This window comes from Podarcis filfolensis (genome assembly GCF_964270895.1).
Source record: "Podarcis filfolensis genome assembly, chromosome: 2".
Classification (NCBI taxonomy): Eukaryota; Metazoa; Chordata; class Lepidosauria; order Squamata; family Lacertidae; genus Podarcis; species Podarcis filfolensis.
The window spans coordinates 23,678,759-23,686,563 of NC_139605.1; the positions used below are offsets into that span (position 1 = coordinate 23,678,759).

At 43.2% G+C, this 7,805-nt stretch overlaps 1 long non-coding RNA gene across 2 annotated transcripts in view; it reads right to left on the minus strand.

Moving 5' to 3' along the window:
• The window catches only part of LOC310757353, a 43,456-nt gene extending 36,663 nt beyond the window's left edge, over positions 1–6,793 (minus strand). Inside the window, exons 1-2 of one of the 2 annotated variants that reach the window (XR_014545092.1) lie at positions 6,665–6,793; positions 1,779–1,899 (exon numbers count right to left, since the gene is read on the minus strand). This is a non-coding gene — a long non-coding RNA (uncharacterized lncRNA). The remainder of the gene's footprint in view (positions 1–1,778; positions 1,900–6,664) is intronic. The other variant, XR_014545093.1, reaches the window with a different exon arrangement.
• Positions 6,794–7,805: the final 1,012 nt, after the last annotated feature.

The window sequence follows — 7,805 nt, forward strand, 5'->3', positions numbered from 1 at the left end:
CAGAACAGACAATACACATAGCTGTATTCGGGGGAGGGGGTGATTTAGAAATATAAACTGGCTTGCACAAGTTCTGCAGTTCTCTTCATTGCTTTCACCGGAGTTGGGGTGGTGTTCTGGCTCGGACATCCATGGAAGCAAAAAACAGGCCATAAAGAGGATGGGTACCATCTGATCACATTACCCAGCACTTCCACCAGCTTCTGCCTGGCAACTCCATCCACTAACTTCAGCCCACCAACTTCCCAGGGTTTCATCTATTCATGAATATCCACCAGTTTCCTTTCACACATCATATTCACACATGTACACTCTTTGCTTTCACCACATTCAAACTCTTCCACTCACAACACAAGCATATGCCAGCCAACCTCCATGAAGAACATCATTCATTTATCTTTCACTGTACCTTCATTCACATTCTTGTCCCGGCTGCAGCTCAGATTTCCACCGACTTCTGTTGACTGGCTTCCGAAGGTGAATTTCAACCACTTTGCATCCACAAATATCAGCCTCCTTCTGCTTTATGACATCTACTAGCTTCCAAATGTGAACTCCACTCACCACCTTCCACCACTACCACCATCTGCCATGGATTTCAGCTGCCTTCTGTGATGGAAAAGTTTGTTTTGCTGGGCAGGTTGGGTCCCAAAGTGTTTTCTTTTTCTTTTTCCCTGCCAGAAAACGGTTACTGAATGGCAGCCTCTGATTGGCCGGGGTTCCAGGAGAGGGATTTGAAAAGGAAATGATTTTGAGAGTCAGTTTGTAGGTTGGGATAGAGCAGGAACAGGCAAACTCCAGCCTATCATCCCTAGCTAACAGGACCAGTGGTCAGGGATGATGGGAATTGTAGTCCCAAACATCAGGAGGGCAGGAGTTTGCCTATGCCTGGGATAGAGGCTGGGAGAATAGGTTGGAAGATAGGGAGTGAGAGGAGAGTTGGTTCTGGGTAGAAACATCCACTCTGAGGAATATATCAAAAGCTAGAGAAAGGAGACTCATGAGTTTAGTATGAAGGACAGTGTGTGGTGTCCTGGAAGAGTAATTAGGCCAGGAATTAACTGGGAGGCTGAGGCTGAGCCAGAAGAAGTAAAACAAAACAAAATAAATAAAATAAAATAATTCCTTCCAGTAGCACCTTAGAGACCAACTAAGTTAGTTATTGGTATGAGTTTTCATGTTATTTTATTTATTTTGTTTCGACTACGGCAGACCAACACGGCTACCTACCTGTAACCAGAAGTAGAAGCTGTGAGAATACAGTCTACTTAGGACTCATTCCAGTCAGGTGGGGAGAGATTCTTCTACAAAAAGAGAAGACTCCCAAACCAGTTAAGAGGGATGTGGTGATCCCTTGGGTCTGTTACTTGGAGTACCTCAGGAGTAGGGTTGTCTAAGGGGTGTGTAACTGACAGGAAGAACCAAGGTATTAAGCAGCAACAGCTGTGCAACAACTGAGAAAGAACTGAAGTGAAATAACATAACATACTCTGAAGTATCTTATGTTTTAACTACTTTGTGTCATAAACTTCCTTTGTTTAATAAAATCATTCCTGTTTATTTGATCAAATCCTGCCTGAGACTCCAAATTATTAAATTTGCCCTCACACAAGATCCCCCACAGGATAATCTGGGGTAGTTTGTAGGAATTTGTGGAATTGGTGTTCTGTGAGGTGGGTGCACTATATTTAAGTGAGGGCAGGGCCAATGGCACCAGGGGGGGAATTGTTGTGCCGTCACACCTTCAAGCCACAATCCTGCTCAGCAAGTGAATTTGCCTTATTATCACTCCATAGCATACCATAGCCAGATGATGGCGTCTGTCCAATTGTCAATTTGTTTCCTCCCAAGTGCAGGAAGACTGGGCAATACTGAATGTCAGTTGTTTCCTGCTGCGTTCTGTTGAAGAGAGAGACAAAGGCCCAGCTTTATATCCACTCAGCTGCCATGTACTTTTCTGATGTCACAGGTAGTATGTAGCCAATGGCAGCAACTGGGGATGCATCATTATAATCTCCTCAGGCCTCACAATTATGGGTGCACCTCAGCATGATTTATTTGTGTGCTTGTTTATTGTTAAATTGTTGGTAAAAATATTATAGGCCAACCTTCATTTGTGGAGATGCACACCATAAAAATGCTATAGACCTTTTTCACCATATTCAGTTAAATACATATCCTCCTTTTGCTTTGGCCACAGTTTATATGATGATTGGCAATGGTGGGCAAGATATGCTTTGTGGGAAATTGTTCACTGTTGCTAATATCACTGGGTATCAGTCCTCAGAAGAGGAGCTGGAATCTTCCAAACCAGCAGCATCCCAAGCCAATAGTCCAAGAAGAGCCCTTAGGAGAATTGCTGTGGTTGCCTTCAGAGGCAGAAACAGAATGAACCCTTAAGCACAAAAAAGTGATGTTGTCTCAAAAGGCAGGCCAGGACTCTCATGCTCAGGAATGCACATTTACAGAAAATAACTCTGTAAGGTCAACTACACCCCACAATGTAAAGTACCACAACATACACAAAAAATAAGCGTGGTCTGACTGACTCCACTTACTTTAAAACAGAAATATTTATTGTGCCAGTAACATACATATAACAGTTACCCAAAAATAATAATGTGTTGTGAATTACTGGAATAACAAATCTCACAGACCCTGCAACTATAGTGCAAGCTACCTGAGCAGCCTATGCGCAATCATATTTCGTATCTGCATCACTCCACATCCTATAGATGTGGAGATCATTTGGTCACAGGTGTCCATACTAGTTGTAGTTTTAATATAATAAAAATGAACTCTGGCTTGGAATTCAGATTTTGAATTGTGGTCTGAGATTCCTGAATTGTTATGTGTTGAACCAAGAAGAATCACGGTCCTGCTTCTGATGGGATTTCCAATGTGGCAACCAGAGTAAAAATTTCTTAATTAATCCCTTTGCTAGTGGCACATTGCTGAAGAAGTTTGCAATTGTCGTATTCCACCCAGAACCCTGTGGTTAGTACCTCAGCCACTATCAAGCCTAGGTTTCAAGCTGCTGGGATATTTACTTCTTTCCCAATATATACAGTGAAGTGTGCCTGTCTGTCTGTCTGATTACTGACTATAAGGAGGAATTTAAAAACATTCTCGTTTACCCATGCATATGATTGCTAAAACATTGTGATGACACTAAATTTGATGCCTAAAAGAAACATTGAAAAGGAAATTGTAGAGTTTGAAAAGCTTTAAAAAGGGTCAATCAAAATGATCAAGGGGATGGAACAACTCCCCTATCAAGAAGGTTTCTCAATATTAGAACCTGTGGACATCCAATGAAGCTGAATGTTGGAAGATTCAGGACAGATAAAAAGAAAGCTATGTAACTCACTCCCACAGAAGTCAGTGATGGCCACCAACTTGGATGCCTTTAAAAGAGGGCAGGGAAATTCATGGAGAATAGGGCAATCCATGGCTACTAGCCATGACGGTTGTGCTCTGCCTCCACAGTTGGAGGCAGTAATACACTTGTGTTTATTTTGACATCTGAACTAGGTTGATGTTGTAGTTGACGTCCATCTGTCTAGGGAGACAACGGAAGAGTATGCCTTCAGGGGTCAACCCGTTTCAATATTTAGTGTACTTATTTATTGATTATACTTAGTGTTGTTTATATAAGAAGGAGAAGCAGAAACAGTTAAATAGTTGCTGGGAAGGAAGAAATAATAGCTAGGAAGGCATGCAAATAGACACACATACCTTCCTTAGGAAACTCAAATTAACTTCCAATGATTTCCTGTGCTTAGGTTCAACAGTCATACAAAAACCATGTACTCTGAGACCATTCATTAGATTATACATACAAGTGGCTGAAATATGAAGTTGCCAAGGGCATATATAATATTTTCAGTTCTATACGTAAGTGGTTTAACTGATACGCCTTGAAAATGAGATGCCTTTTGTTTCAATTTCTTGGAGACCAACTCAGAACTCACTCTACAAAACAAACCTATTAGAAGCGCTTTTGTTTTTTTAAAGTGGCATATGGCACCAATTGGCATTGATAAATGAAACCACATAACAATAAAATGCTCTGTGCTAAATGCTAGTAAAAATGACAAGCTAAAATATTATCAACATAAAAAGGAGTAGGTGCCATATTACTATCCAAAATAATATATCGCACATTGTATACTTAAGGATTTCATTTTACTTTCCTGTAATTATTTGTATATATCTGATAATATCAGTCCATGACATCTTTTGGGGAATATAATTAATAGCAAGCTGGTTGAGAATGTTTTTTAAAAATTGTGCTGTGATTATTTTTAAGCAATTTCTGACTTTGTTAGTTGTGTTTAACTGCCACCTAGTGTTAAAATTAACAAATGTCTTTTCATAAGACATTAAAGCTGTAGATAAACACTTATGTCAATGAGGCAATTTCCAGTTTATAATATTTTGGAGGTCAATGCTCTTCAATTGTTCTCTATTTTTAAATAGAGGCCAATGCTCTATATTTTTAAAATCTAATGATTTGTTTTTAAAAAAATTGCTACCACATGCCCTGTAGGAAAGGGACAAGGATCCTCCTGCCTGCAGGCCTAATTAAGCCCACCAGGTAACAGAGATAGGCCTACCAGGTAATTTGGGACATACCATGCCCACCTTTCCTGCCTCTAAGTTCATATGTATGTCCATCAGTTATTCACCCCTGCTTTACAGTAAAGGTCTAAAATATGTATCAGGCCACAAACATTATCAACCAAAATTCATCAGCTCTTGCCCCTGGTCTGTGTCCCTTTGGTGATGACCCAGCAACAGCCCACACATGCACCGACTTTATGAGCCCAAACAAAGAAGGTCCTACTACCAGGTCTGATGCATTGCTTCAGCTGTTGGTCAGCTGCTGTTGTAGCCACTGCTTAAAGGCAAAGGGGGAATGATGTTTCTGGTTAGTTCATCCTTGACCTCCAAAAGAGCAGACATTCCCTTTTAGGCACCTTCTAGGAATTGCCAACTGTGCCTGAAGCCAGAGACAAAAGTGGGCACAGCAAAGAATATGAATTTTACCTTTGCACAGTATGCTAGTTTCTACACCCACACCCACCCACCCACCTCAACCCTCCATTCAGGCAAGCAAGAATCAAAGTTCAAGGACACACTGCAGTGCAGCAAAAACACTCAAGGAATGTGCAAATCTAGTGTGGGATGTGGCCTGGAGAAGAGTTTGAGAAGATAGAAAGGTCTGGAGAGCCACATACCGCCTTGGTTCTCCATCCCTGCTAATGAAGTTCCTCCATTCATGAATGAACAGAATACATGTAAACTTTCATTGTAGAACATGTAACTAGTTAAGCCACAAATTTAAAAAGGTCATGGTCTCTCAAATAGAGTACCCACCTTTAGTGACAGTTCCAACTGCAGAATTTGAGCCTATTTCCCACAATGATGCTTCCAAGAGGTCATCCACCATGGATGTGTAAGTCATCTTCAGATGTAAGTCATCTTCAATGTGTAAGTCATCTTCAGATTCCCCCCCCCCAATCCTAACAATATTACTTTATAAGATAGCCAGCCAAATAGCAGACGGTATGCCAAAGTGCTGAGTGGCATTCCTTTCATTTCTACTTGATCAATGTGTCTTTTGTTATGGCAGTAGCTTAAACTGTGCTTTAATGAGTTATTTAAAGCTTATTCGCCATTACTGCATGAAAGCACAGTCAGGAATATTCCACCGTTTTTGGCCTGGAGGCAAGAATGTCATGCTGCTAAAGGAGGGAAAGACATGAGAAGTCATTTCTTATTCCCTTTTAGGAGCAATCACATCTCTGATAATGATATTATTGAAGCACCAGATCTAACTGCGGCTAGGGATTGGTAGAGCAGCTTACAAGTCAAACCAGTAAAACAGTAGCCCAAACACCTGATCTGCAATGCTAGAGGTGTCCTTCTGCACAGCTCTGTCTGACTCTGTCATCGGAGGCAAAGCTCTGTGGGCAAGCTGTAGCCCAATCTGCCAGCCGAAACATTGGGCAGGTGGAAGATACCATCACCTCCCCTGTCAGCAGTAGTCAACCTCTTCACTACACAGCACCACAGTTTTCTCTCCACCCTGGCTGGCACAAGTGGCAAAGTTGTAAAAGTGAGGGGTGCAAACTTTGGTCCATCAATCCCTGCCACTTGCTGACCAGAGATTTCACTTGACCCCCAAGACGTAACAATTCAGCAGGATCCTTCCTATAGGGCAGTTTCAGTTGGCATGTTTATAAAGTATTTAACATGCTATAAATTGTGAACAGCAGGGGGAGAAATGCCTTCCCACATCACTTATGAGGGAGTAAATCACACTGAACACAGTGCGACTTGCTCCTGACTAGACCTGCATAAGGTTGCACTTGTTGCTTACTTATGAGGTTGGCAGTTTGTAAGCACAAACATAAGTATGTCTACTCAGACGTTAAGTCCCAATAAGCTGCTGATTCTGTTGGGCAAGAAAAGAGAGACCCAAGACTAGAGATGGAGAAGTGTAAATGGCAATTCCTGGTTGGGGGACGAGTGGAATTGATATGAAACTTATAAAAGAAAATACTGAGCTATAAAGTACCATTACATACGGTAAACACACCTTTTCGACACCTTTTTTTTTTTTTTTTTTGCCTCCTAAGCAAGAAACCTGAATTACTGGGTTCTCTCACCGAAGGAGAAAGAAGAAAATAGAGCGGGGGAAAGCAACCTCCTCCTCCTCCTCCTCCACCACCTCAGAGTAACCTGCCCCTCCTCCCACCCTGGTTTCCCCAACGGTTTTCTTCCCAAGAGCCGCTAACGACTTGCTCCGCCCCCTTTCTTCGCCCGCTTACGACAGCGACCGAGCGCCGAGTGCGGAAAAGGGCCAGTTCTGCGCAGTACTTGCGTAGCCGCGCCCCTTTCACAGGAAGACGGCCAATCAAACGGTTTCAACCGTCGCCCTCTTTTACTGCTCCCCCTCCCGCGCTCGCTTTTTTTTTTTATGGTATCGCGATAACAGCTAGTCGAGCGGAACGGTTGTTGGGCGTCTCCTAACGGCAGCAATGGACTGAGAAGAAAAGTTAAGAGAGAGAGAGGGAGAGGAAAAGATTGCGCCTAGCTGTATTCGGGTCGCGATGGAGGTAGCTTCCTTTCACCTCACAGCTCTTTTAAGGCTTTTTTTTTTTAACGCTTCACGCTGTGGTACGGTCTCATTGCTCACTTTGTTAGATACGACCCCTGTTTCCTTCATTTAGTGGTACTGTCCACAAGCTCCCCCCTCCAATCTCCCATGCTTGGGTTCTTCCGCCCTGGTCCCCACTCCCTTCCTCCTCCTCCAGCCCCCCTCCCATTTCCCTCTCCTCCTGGGATGAACGTTCTTCTCCCCCCTCCGCTCGCATAATGGTGCATTCTCCGCACAGGGCTTGAAAGGGCGGGAGTTGAAAGGACGGAGTTCAGGTTTCTGAGGCAGGGGTGGTGAAGGAACCAAAGTTCGATGGAGCAAGAATTTCAAGGAGCTCCAGGGACATGCATGCAACCAATAACTGCTGCTCTCATATCAAGGATCGTTGACCCAGCTCCCAAGGTGCATTGCCTGAGGACTGCTCAACGTGCTGTGTGCTGCATTGCAGAGATAGCCAACGTGGTGCCCTTCAGGTGTTTTGAGACTCCCAGCTCCCATCATCCTGGGCCACTAGCTGCGCTGGCCAGGGTTGATGGGAACTGGAGCGCCAAACACCTGGAAGGTACACATACATAATGTGTATGGCTTTGGTATAAATTGCATTTGCATCCTGTCTGTATTTTGTGGTGGGTGTCCA